Raw genomic sequence first — 11,123 nt, 5'->3', positions numbered from 1 at the left:
GAGTTCCTAGACCCCGGGGGTGGGCCTGGTGGAAGAACCTGAACAGAGTAACTGCTGGAGGCCCTGATCCTGCAGAGATTTGCACCTGGGCTTCATTTGATGCCCTGTGAGTGTGTAAAGTTCACCACATGCTCATACGGGGTGTAAATTGAAGCCGGTGCCTAAGTCTTTGCAGGATCAGGGACTAACTAACTCTGTTACTATAGCTGGCTGCCTGTCACCCTGCCGCTACTTGTCCCTTTTGCAAAGGTCTCCCACAGCCTTTGGCCAATCCCCTGGTGTTTGAAACCTTTTATGCCGGTTACAAAAATCATGATTCTGTTTTCATATACCCGAGTTAGTTAAACCTCAGCCTCTCAACAGCTGCCACACTCCCTTGCCCTGTAGTGACCCTGTAGCTCTGCTTCCCTGAGCCCCATCATTCCCTTCACCAACTAGGACTCTTGCTACACAAATTCCCCTCCAGGGCTCTTGGGCTAAGGTCCTCCTGGTCCATGTAGTCATAGTGTCCAAGCATGAATGCTGGAGGCAATCCTAGCAGATTTATAGTGACCAGGGGCAGGCTTGGTAGGCTTTCAGGCACTCGCTCTCTCCTATATGTGGCCTGCTTGTTCCTCTGCTGCTAACAGGCGCTTTGGGAAGGCTGTTTTGTCTCCCCTCTGCTGAGTCATTGGTTGGATGGGAGGGAGGGGAAGAGTCTGTTTGCAGCAGCCTGTCAGCAAGAGGGATGATTTATGCAATGTGGAGAAGTCCGGAGGCGACACAAGTTGCCATGTGAGCCAGAAATTCATCTCCATAAAGGTCTGTAAATGATGCATGATTCCTGATGTCCTAACAGAGTAAATGATCCGCCTGTCTATAACTCATGGATTTTCTCCCTAAGCATCCCGGTCTAAGCCATATGAATTTAGGGCTTACTCAGTTTTCTCTTCCCTCACAAATACGAGTAGAATTGGACCAATAATCATGTGTTGCAATGATGTGTTTAGTGCACTGTTACTGTATTTTGAACTAGGCTTTCTCTGCCTCAGTTTCTTCAGCTGTCAAAAGAAGATAATAAATCCCTTGTCTTCTGGGGGAAAGGGGAGGGATGAAGGGGCTTGTGGGGGGCTTAGTTAACTAATGTGTATGCTGGCAGGCACTGTGTGTTGGTCCCTAGCAGCTGGAAAGTGACAGAAGTGTTTCCCAGTCACTCTTGGAGCACTCAGCAGGAGGGGCTGAAGCATTGCTAGTGTTACAAGGGGGAGGTATTGTCAGTACTAGACAGCAGTGTGTTAGCAGGGTATTGGAGCCAGAGACAGAGTCCACTCAGTGAGTCAGTGGCAGAGGTGGAAAGAGAAGTGCTGATGGCCAGCCAGCCCTGTTCTCAGTCCACTACTCCAACCTCACAGGGGTTAGCGGGAGGTGGGAGGTGGGGCCTATTAGGGAATGACTCCTATGCAGTTTTGCCAGTTCTCACCATGTTATCACGACTCTCACGATGTGGGTTTTTTTTTTTTGTCTTACCTGTCTCCTGAAAACCTGCTGAAAAGCACTTTCTCCTGTTATTGTCAAAGGGGCTGACACTAGCAAGATGGTCGCTATTTCACTGCAGTCTAGCCACATATGGAAGTCAGGCTGCCCTTAATAAAGCTACAAGGAGTCTGGTGGCACCTTAAAGACTAACAGATTTATTTGGGCATAAGCTTTCGTGAGTAAAAACCTCACTTCTTCGGATGCATCACTTCGGAAGTGAGGTTTTTACTCACGAAAGCTTATGCCCAAATAAATCTGTTAGTCTTTAAGGTGCCACCAGACTCCTTGTTGTTTTTGTAGATACAGACTAACACGGCTACCTCCTGATACTTAATAAAGCTGGCTGTCTCCTCCCCCTATTTTCAGTAAGACTAAAGCTAGCCTACAGGCAAAATGGGTGCCGCTCCATGGCTCGGGGGACTGGATGCAGGAGCTGGGAGGAGCAGCGGGGACACTATGAAAAGAGGGCAGGGAGAGTGAGGGAGGAACATGAGGCAGATTTATGGGGTGTAGAGGAGGGAGACTAAGGAGGGTGCTGAGTGTTCAGTTGGCAGCTGAGGGAGGGAAGGGGAGTTCCCTGTGGGCAGCCATTGTTGCTGTGTTGCCAAGTCTTCCAGGCTGGCTGCAGGCCATGGGATTTTGTCACCAGCAGGAGGAGCTGTTGTGATGAGTTTTTCCGTTCCTGCAGATTGCAGTGTTGGGTATGTGGGCACTGGGCAGAGCTCTGCGTGAGAGCCTGGGGGGCCTAAGGAAATAGACCTGCCCTGCCACTGATCACTCCCTTTATGTATGATCCTAGAGCAGAGAGGGGTCTGGGGCAATGGGAGCTGGGGACTTGGCGCTGCTGGGACTCAGGGAGAGGTGAACCCCCAGGTGGTACAGTCAGGGAAGTGCTGCTACTGACTTCTAGGTAGAGATGTCCCTGGTCAGCAGGAGGCAGAGAAATGTTGCTGCTGGGGCAAGAGAGTCACAGGGAATGGCTGGCAGTTCCCCTCCCTTAGAGCTGAGAAGGGTCAGTAGAGACTGTCTGAGCAGCCAGGGTTAGGCAGGCATTTCTGTGTGCATTAAATGTTGACTTTTCAACCAGAAATTCCCATACACCCATTGGCAGGAGAGTAGAGGGGAGTTAAAGATAAAAGACAGACTGAAAAACATGATTGAAAAAAAAATCATATTTTGTGTTCAGTGTTATTATTTTGGGTGCCAGACTCACCCAATACTGCCTATGCCTAGAATTTCTCTTCTTCCCTCCTATTTCAAAGCAAAGGGTTTCAGTAATGGTTCATGAAGTGAGGGAAGAAGCATGTAGCACAGCTAAGCAAATAAACATGAGATGTTTTTGTGATGGGGATGCTTGTACCTTAGGAACAGGACTGAGACCACATTCCAGCCATCAGCCAGTGATGGTCAAAACTCTGCCTGCTTCAGGGACTGCTGGCAGGCTCTGCATCCCTCCTTATTATTGAGCAAGCAGCAGCACTGCCATTGCATGAGGCATGTAGAACTGGCCTGGGCTGTCTCCTTTGCAAGGAGATCCCTTTAGCAGCACTGGCATGTGGGGGAAACCAGCAACACTGGGCCCAGTCTCCCTCCTTGGGAGGGACTTGAAAGTAGATTTCCAGCCGATGAAGCACTTTACAACAGGTTCCAATTAACAGGCAAAGTCGCCATGTCCCTTCTTTTCAAGTGTCCCATCTTTGAGAAAACCAAGCCAGTAAGGTAGCCTGTGACCAACTCAGCCAGCGCCGGCGTAAGTGGGCCATGGCTCAGCTCCGCATGTAATGTCCAGTGCTGACACTGCTGCATGCATGCACCCTGCAAGTGGGTGAGGGTTGGCCCAGGGCTGCAATCTGCATGCACCTCGTAACGCTCTTGCAGCAGTGTGTGACCCCTGGGCCCGCCTCTGCACGCACGATGACAGCTAACGCCTGGGCTCGGGCTCCCAGCTCTGCACAACCCTGGGGCTGCCTCCTGCTGGGATACTCTGATTGGCTGGGCAGGAGCCGGGGCTGGCGCGAGCTCGCTGCTTCTCGGCTCCTGGTTCCTTGCAGTTGTCGCTAGAGGGCAACGAGGGTGCATGGAAGGGGAGTAGCAACCAACGTGTGTGCACGGTAAGAGGGTCGGGGAACGTGGTTACTTGTAGCCGCCTCCAGCCTTCAATTAAGCAATCAGTGAGAGCCAAACACAGCAGCAACGCTTGCAAAGAGAGCCTGCCGGGTGGTGAGGATTAGCAGTAGCTCCTGTTAGATGTGGTCACGGGGCGCGGGCATTTTCAAACAGCCCCCCAAAGAGGAGGTTGCAGAAGACGGGGAATGTGGTTGCATTTAAATCTGCCAGTGCAAAGTGCTCGCTGTTGCGGGGTGACTGGGAGCGGCCCGAACACAAGTTGCTTTTGCAGGAAGTTTTTGTACTTAGCAATTCGTCAGAAAAGAAAGCAAAATAACCCTGGGCAATAACTGCTGAGGGTGTGCCAGCCTGCCTGGGACAGTGTCACTCTCTGCAGCGAGCAGGGTGGGTGCGTGGGTGGGCTGGGACGGCAGTTTTGCTTGGGACGCTGGAGCAAAACCAGAGACAGGCTGCGGGGTGATTTTTATGCAGGATGTTATTAACGTGGATGTAAGCAAAAGAGTTGGTCGACCTTTCCCACCCTCCTCCCAAAAAAGAATCAACAAGGAGTTCAGGGTTAGAGGCGATGAGGATCCGTCTGTTAAAAGGCTTCCAACCCTGGTGATAAATCACTACATATGCTCTGGAGTCGGTACAATGCTAAGATCTCCCTGCATTTGGTTTTATGGCATATGAACTGTTTGCAAATGTGTGTGTGGGGGGGGTAAAGCCCCACCGCAGTGTCTCTAATCCAGAAGTGAACCTGGATGAAAAGCATTTACACTGTAGTTACTGAAGCAAAAACAAAATGTTCTCTCATTTCCTTGACATGAAGGGGGATTGATTTGCATTCTGCTGACTTCCCTCTCTTCCCCCACTTCTGGAGATTGAGATGCAGAGCTGGTGCTAGTCCATTTGGGGGCCCTAAACAGGAATATTTTGCCCTCCCCCCAACACATGCTAATAGTTAATAGGGGGCCCCCTTGAGCTGCTCAGGGCTCTAAGCAGTTATGCCTATTGTCAGCCCTGCTTAAATGCAAAGTTTGGCAACAGGCGTGCTCAGGCAGGTTGTTATGAAATCAGACTCCCAGGAGCTTTCTCCCAAGACAGACCTTGAGCTACAGACAGCTGTTCTCTGACAACAGTTAATAGTTTTGTTCTAGTTTCAAAATGTCAGTAGCAGGGATTTCTTGATAATGGGTATTCCTAATGCTGCACGATAGCTAATAGTTCCCTATGGGATTAGAAGTGAGGAGGGGGGAATGGAAAACAGGAGCAACAATGATATGATATAAAATAACTCAGAATATAAGAGTTTTATGGACTGTGCGGCCTACAGGGAACTGGCTATTGCTGTTATGATCGATGTGCATTACAATAAGGTCTGGAGACTCCAACCAGGAGGGCTCTGTTGTGTTCGGTGCTGTACACACACACAGCAAGATGATGGTTCATCTTTCTGACAACTTCTCTTCAATGAGCTGTTTGTTCAGTCCATCTGTTCCCTGCCATCTTCGGGCTGGTTGACATTAGAAAGTTGGGTTGACCCAGCTACATCACTCAGGGGTGTGAAAAATGTAAACTCCTGAGAGACATGGTTAAGCCGACCTAAGTCCTAGTGTAGACAGCAGTAGGTTAACAGCAGAATTCTCCTGTCGACCTTGCTACTGCCAGTCGGAGAGGTGGATTTACTACAGCGATGGAAGAAGTGTCTAAGTGACAGTAGTGCTGCTGCAGCTGTCCCATTGTAGCGTTTCTAGTATAGACAAACCCCAGGTATGTAGCTGCACTGTGCTATCAATATACACTCCTAAGCAGTGTGTGTGTGGGGGAATGGTTAAAATGTTTATTATTTTGGTTAAAGTTTGGGGGAGGAGCTTTCAGAGCTTATAATGATGATAAAGATTGCAGGGCGAATGGACTGTGGGAGATACAGAATGAAAGTTGGGGAAGCTGTTAACAGTCATTTTTGGGGAAATGACTACAGTATTATTATACTGTACTTCTAGACTTGCTAGGAATTACTTAAGCAAAGTAAGCTGTCGTGGGATAAGAGGGAAGGTCCTCTTCGTGGATTGGTAGCTGGTTAAAAGATAAGAAACAAAGGGTAGGAATAAATGGTCAGTTTTCAGAATGGAGAGAGGTAAGCAGTGGTGTTCCCCAGGGCTCTGTACTGGGTCCAGTCCTATTTAGCATATTAATATATGATCTGGAAAAAGGGGTAAACAGTGAGGTGGCAAAATTTGCAGATGACACAAAACTACTCAAAATAGTTAAGTCCCAGGCACACTGCAAAGAGCTACAAAAGGATCTCTCAAAACGGGGTGACTGGGCAACAAAATGGCAGACGAAATTCAATGTTGGTAAATGCAAAGTAATGCACATTGGAAAACATAATCCCAACTATACATATAAAATGCTGGGGTCTAAATTAACTGTTACCACTCAAGAAAGAGATCTTGGTGTCATTGTGGATAGTTCTCTGTAAACATCCACTCAATGTGCAGCGGCAGTCAAAAAAGCAAACAGAATGTTGGGAATCATTAGGAAAGGATTAGATAATAAGACAGAAAATATCATATTGCTTCTATATAAATCCATGGTACACCCACATCTTGAATACTGCGTGCAGATGTAGTCGCCCCATCTCAAAAAAGATGTATTGGAATTAGAAAAGGGCAACAAAAATGATTAGGTGTATGGAATTGCTTCCGTATGAGTAGAGATTAATAAGACTGGGACTTTTCAGCTTGGAAAAGAGACAATTAAGGGGGGATATGATTGAGGTCTGTAAAATCCTGACTGGTGTGGAGGAAGTAAATAAGGAAGTGTTATTTACTCCTTCTCATAACACAAGAACTAGGGGTCACCCAATGAAATTAATAGGCAGCAGTTTTAAAACAAACAAAAGATAGTATTTTTTCACACAACACACAGTGAACCTGTGGAATTCATCCGGAGGATGTTGTGAAGGCCAAGACTATACCAGGGTTCAAAAAAGAACTAGATACATTCAATGAGGATAGGTCCATCAATGGCTATTAGCCAGAATAGACAGGGATGGTGTCCCCAGACTCTGTTTGCCAGAAGCTGGGAATGAGCAACAGGGAAAGGATCACTTAATGATTACCTGTTCTGTTCATTCCCTCTGGGGCACCTAGCATTGGCCACTGTCCGAAGACAGGATACTGGGCTAGATGGACCTTTGGTCTGGCCCAGTATGGCCATTCTTATGTACTCTGCCTGAGGTTTCATCAGTCTCATAATAAATGTAAATGTCATAGGATTGACTCATGAGTAAGGTAGCGGATTTTGACTATGGAGAAATGGGCTCAGTTCCATTGCTGCCTTTTATACTTCTGTTGAATTCCTGCTTGTAAATGGGAATAATGGTACCCCCTTTCCCCCATCTGTTGTCTGTCTTGTGTCCTTCAGGCCCTACTCCATTCAGTGGGGCTTCATGCAGGTGCAGTGATCGGCCTCAGCCTGGATGCTGGAATCATGCAGAATCAGGGCCTTAGATTGTAAACTGTGAGAGGCAAAGTATTCCCGGCTCTGCCACGGAGCTGCTGGGTGACCTTGGACAAGTCCTTTCTTCTCTCTCTACCTCTGATTCCCTCCCACTCACTCTGAGTCTGCCTTGCCTGTTTAAACTGTAAGCTCTTCGGAGACAGGCGATGTCTCTTATTGTGAGTATATACAGCGCCCTGCCCAATGGGGCTCAATCTCAGTTGGGGCCTCTATGCACTGCAATAATACAGATAATAAATGTTCCTTAATCCTCGGAGGGTTTCAGCATGTATGGGTGCTCTTGGATACTCATTTCCCAGGGTAGATCTATAAAATGTTGCTGAGTACAGAAGGAATGCACTGCTGTAATATCTTTTTGACCACTCAGTATCCAAGACAGATACGAAGATGGTCTGGCAGATACAGTGTAAAACCCAGGTTAATTAACCAACTGCTCATCCCATGTTTTCCATGAATTCGTTGAGTGTTGGGTTGTTTAGCTAAAGGACAAACATTTATATAAATGGGTGTAGATTATATTAATCAAAATGAAATATGAAAATTAAAAAAAAACAGTGATAGAAAAATAAAGATGGTTCTATAAGACAGTTTGCAGAGTTTAAGTGAATGCATTTAACAAAGGGTACCAAGGTGTTATAAATCAAATCCCAGTAAATCAAAGTTTTATTGTAAACTCATTCTAATCTTCTGTTTTGGAGCAGTGCCAATATGGAATTATGGATCCTTAATACTGGTCCACTTCTTTATCAATATAAGGGTAATTTCACTGTAACTAATCTATCAGTACTATTTGTAATGTGCTTATCGGTATGTGTGTATGTAATAAATATTAGTTCAGGTTGTGTATATTTTACATGAAGGCATAAACATTTTTAGGGTTAGGTAATAATATAAGATTTTAAAATATCACAATTTAAGATAAAGGCCCATTCTTGAAACCTTGCTCTCAAGAGTATAATCACTCAAATCAGTTGGAGGACTAATGTGAGTAAGGATTGCTAGATCAATCCTTAAATTTGCTTAAGTGTTTCCACTGTCTCCTTTAATCTTAGCTGCCTGCATTATGAATGTAAAATGAAGTAAAGGTAGCAATGTACTTGTCCTCTTTTGAAATAGGGTTGTCATGACGACCTACAGTTCAGTATGAAATCTGATGAATGCAACAGGCTGGCACCTCTGACTGCGGAGGTTTGTGATTAATTCCCATATCCTGATTGCTTGTAAAATTACTAGTTTTTCCACCCATATAGAATTGTTGCTACTAGGGAGAAAAAATTGCAGGCCCTTCATCCACAGCAGAGTGGAAGTATAATCTGGCTTTGAAAAGTGACTCCTTACAGAGACTCTGTATGTGTGTGTGGTTGTTTTATTAGTCCATTGAATCAGTTACTCAGGCAAAAGCCCAACTATCTTAAGCAAGTTTCAGAGTAAGTGTGTTGACTATTTAATGTAAACTGGTGCCTGGACGGTGATGTTTGCTGAGATCCGACTATAGTAGTATTTCTGCGACCAGTAAGGAAAAAACATTCCAATTACTCAGCAACAACAGTGATGTCTCTCATTGCCTTAGTTCGATCTAGTGCATTAGGGTTCCTGTGGTAGCTGAAGTCAGTGGCAAAATTCCCAGTGGCTTTAATGGGATTGGGATCCCCCCTTTAATATGTTGTAGTAGCCAAGTCAGACTTCATGGTTGTTGCTATGACCATTTGGTACTTCACAGGAGATGCAGAGATCACCCTCAGGTCTTACTGCTCTAAAACAAGGGTTTTCAACAAATGAGATCCAAGAGAATCTCTGCTAGCAATACAGGGCATATGACACATTTGAGCAGTTCTTGTACCTGTCCAGTAGACGGCAGTTGGTAGGGTAGTGAAATGCAGCCTTGCAGAACTGGATACTTGCTAAATGGCATTCCAGTTGATGTCCTGGTGTTGAATTGTGATGGTGATGTTGCGTAGTTGTGATCTGATATCTTAGTGTGTTTACTGAGCATCGCAATGCAGTGGGCCAAAGTGTGATCCAGTGGGCAGAATTTCACTCTTCCTTAATGCAGGGAGTCAATATACTTCTCAGCTCCCGATGCAACCACGCTGAGAAGTCACTTTTGGATTTCTCCTAAGGGTCCAATTCAAACCAAAATAGGTCTGACTTCTGTACTTCAAAAGTGTGGGAGCTGGACTTAGTGTTATCAAACTGGGCCCATAAAAAAATCACCCTATGAAATGTTTTAAACGCCACTAGAGACCAATCCAGGTTATGGGGGTGAACATGAAGACTGAGATAGCTGGAACTGAAACACATGTAAAGAAAACAGTGGATCAGAGTGAGGAGTTGGTTTTTACAGGTGGTGAAACGGGAGATTTATTGGCCAGGAAACCTAATTGCTTTTTAAAAAATTGTTCTGGCTTTATTACGTTTTCCAGTGGGCAGGACAGGTTTCTTTTAGGTTAGCGATTGAATTATCTATCTCCTTATGAAAAAAACAACACACAGTTCTAGGGAAGAGTAAAAACTGACTGTCTGACAGCTGAAAGGATCAGAGTAACATTTTCGTAAAAGGGTTGTTTATGTGCTGTAAAGCAATTAGCTTAGAAGGGATGGATCACGTTTCGAAGGGGAATGGAAGCTCAGAATGACCGTGGCTTACAGCAGCACTCACCAGTTCTGACCCTCACGCCCTGAAGAAAGTTCCCAGTTTGTACTTTGGTTGATGATCAGTGTAAATCGGGGAGAATTAATGGTCTCTTGTTATTGTTTGTGTTACAGCAGTTCCTCCTGAGTGCTCCTTGGCTCTGGTGCCACTGACTCCCTGTGTGACCTTGGGCAAGTCACTGCACCCTTCTGAGCACTAATTAATGTTTGTTTGGCGCTTTTGAATTGTAAAGTGAGGTGTGTGTATTGCAATGACCTGCTAGGGAGTGGAGACAAAGCAACAGCAATAGATAATATAAAAGGAACCATTCTCAGCCTTTTGGTCACACAAGCAGTGTATATTAGGTCCCAAAATGCAGACCTGTAAGGCAGACCAGCTGAGTTAATATTGGCCTGTCATGTACACGTGCTTTGGGCATGAAACTTTACCTGATTTGCAGCCCTTCACACAAACAAGGGCTCTTATTGATGTGGAGAGGCTGTAGACCAGGCCTTTTATAGCATCAGTGGGTTCCAAATATTCTCTTTTACTCTGTTGCCAACAATCCAGGACAGGAAGCAAATCTCCCCTGTCCTTTCATCTGTGTAGTAACTGCACTTTGAAAACTCCATTTGCTCCTGCATGTGAAGAATTCTATTTTTTAGAATGGGCCCCTCTGTTGTTCAATGGATAATTTGCTCGTTGAAATAATAATTTTTTCTTGTTATCCAAAGATTTCCAAGCATATTACAAATGTAACTCAGTTCTCATAGTCTACCAGTGGCTATTTGACAGAGATACAAAAATGACCGGAGCAGAGTCACGCAGGATGGCAGCTGCTGTGTTGGAAATAGAACCCAGGAGTCCTGAGTAGCAGTCCCCTGCTTTAAAATCTACATCTCCCAGAGCTGGGACTAGAACTTATGGGTCTTCCCGACTCCTCCTGCTTTGTCTAACTTCTAGATTGGGGTTCTCAACCTTTTTCTTTCTGAGACCCCCCTCAACATGCTATAAAAACTCCAGGGCCCAGCAGGGGACAGGTGGTGGGGACTTGGGGCTCCGGCCTGGCTGTGGGCCCTCGGGCATAGGCTTAGTTTGACTTCTATTTTTGGAGGGCTTGGGCCAGCTCTGCACAGAAGTGTCCAGGGAGGCAGTGCCACCTCCACAGACCACCCAGCCTGTTTGGGGGTTCAGCTCAAAAAAATCTGAAAACTGCTCAGGATCCAGGGAGGAGGTAGCTGGGGGCTGTGTGCGGGCAGGGGGGTAGCTCGGGGTACAGGGAGGGGGGAGCTAAGGGCTGTGTGCGGGCAGGGGGTAGCTCAGGGTGCAGGGAGGAGGG

The 11,123-nt window shown here is 46.1% G+C and overlaps 1 protein-coding gene across 1 annotated transcript in view; it reads left to right on the top strand.

The window, feature by feature from the left end:
• The first annotated feature begins 3,572 nt into the window (after positions 1-3,572).
• RPH3AL (rabphilin 3A like (without C2 domains)) overlaps positions 3,573-11,123 on the top strand; it is an 87,272-nt gene continuing 79,721 nt past the window's right edge. Inside the window, exon 1 of the mRNA XM_024211194.1 lies at positions 3,573-3,626. The gene's annotated coding sequence lies outside the window, so the exon portion shown is untranslated. The remainder of the gene's footprint in view (positions 3,627-11,123) is intronic.

The sequence above is a fragment of the Terrapene carolina genome, unplaced genomic scaffold (genome assembly GCF_002925995.2).
Source record: "Terrapene carolina triunguis isolate 2854851 unplaced genomic scaffold, T_m_triunguis-2.0 Scaffold231, whole genome shotgun sequence".
In the NCBI taxonomy this organism is placed as follows: domain Eukaryota; kingdom Metazoa; phylum Chordata; order Testudines; family Emydidae; genus Terrapene; species Terrapene triunguis.
Note: the sequence above shows the minus strand (reverse complement) of the source record. Positions and strands in the feature narration are given on the sequence as shown.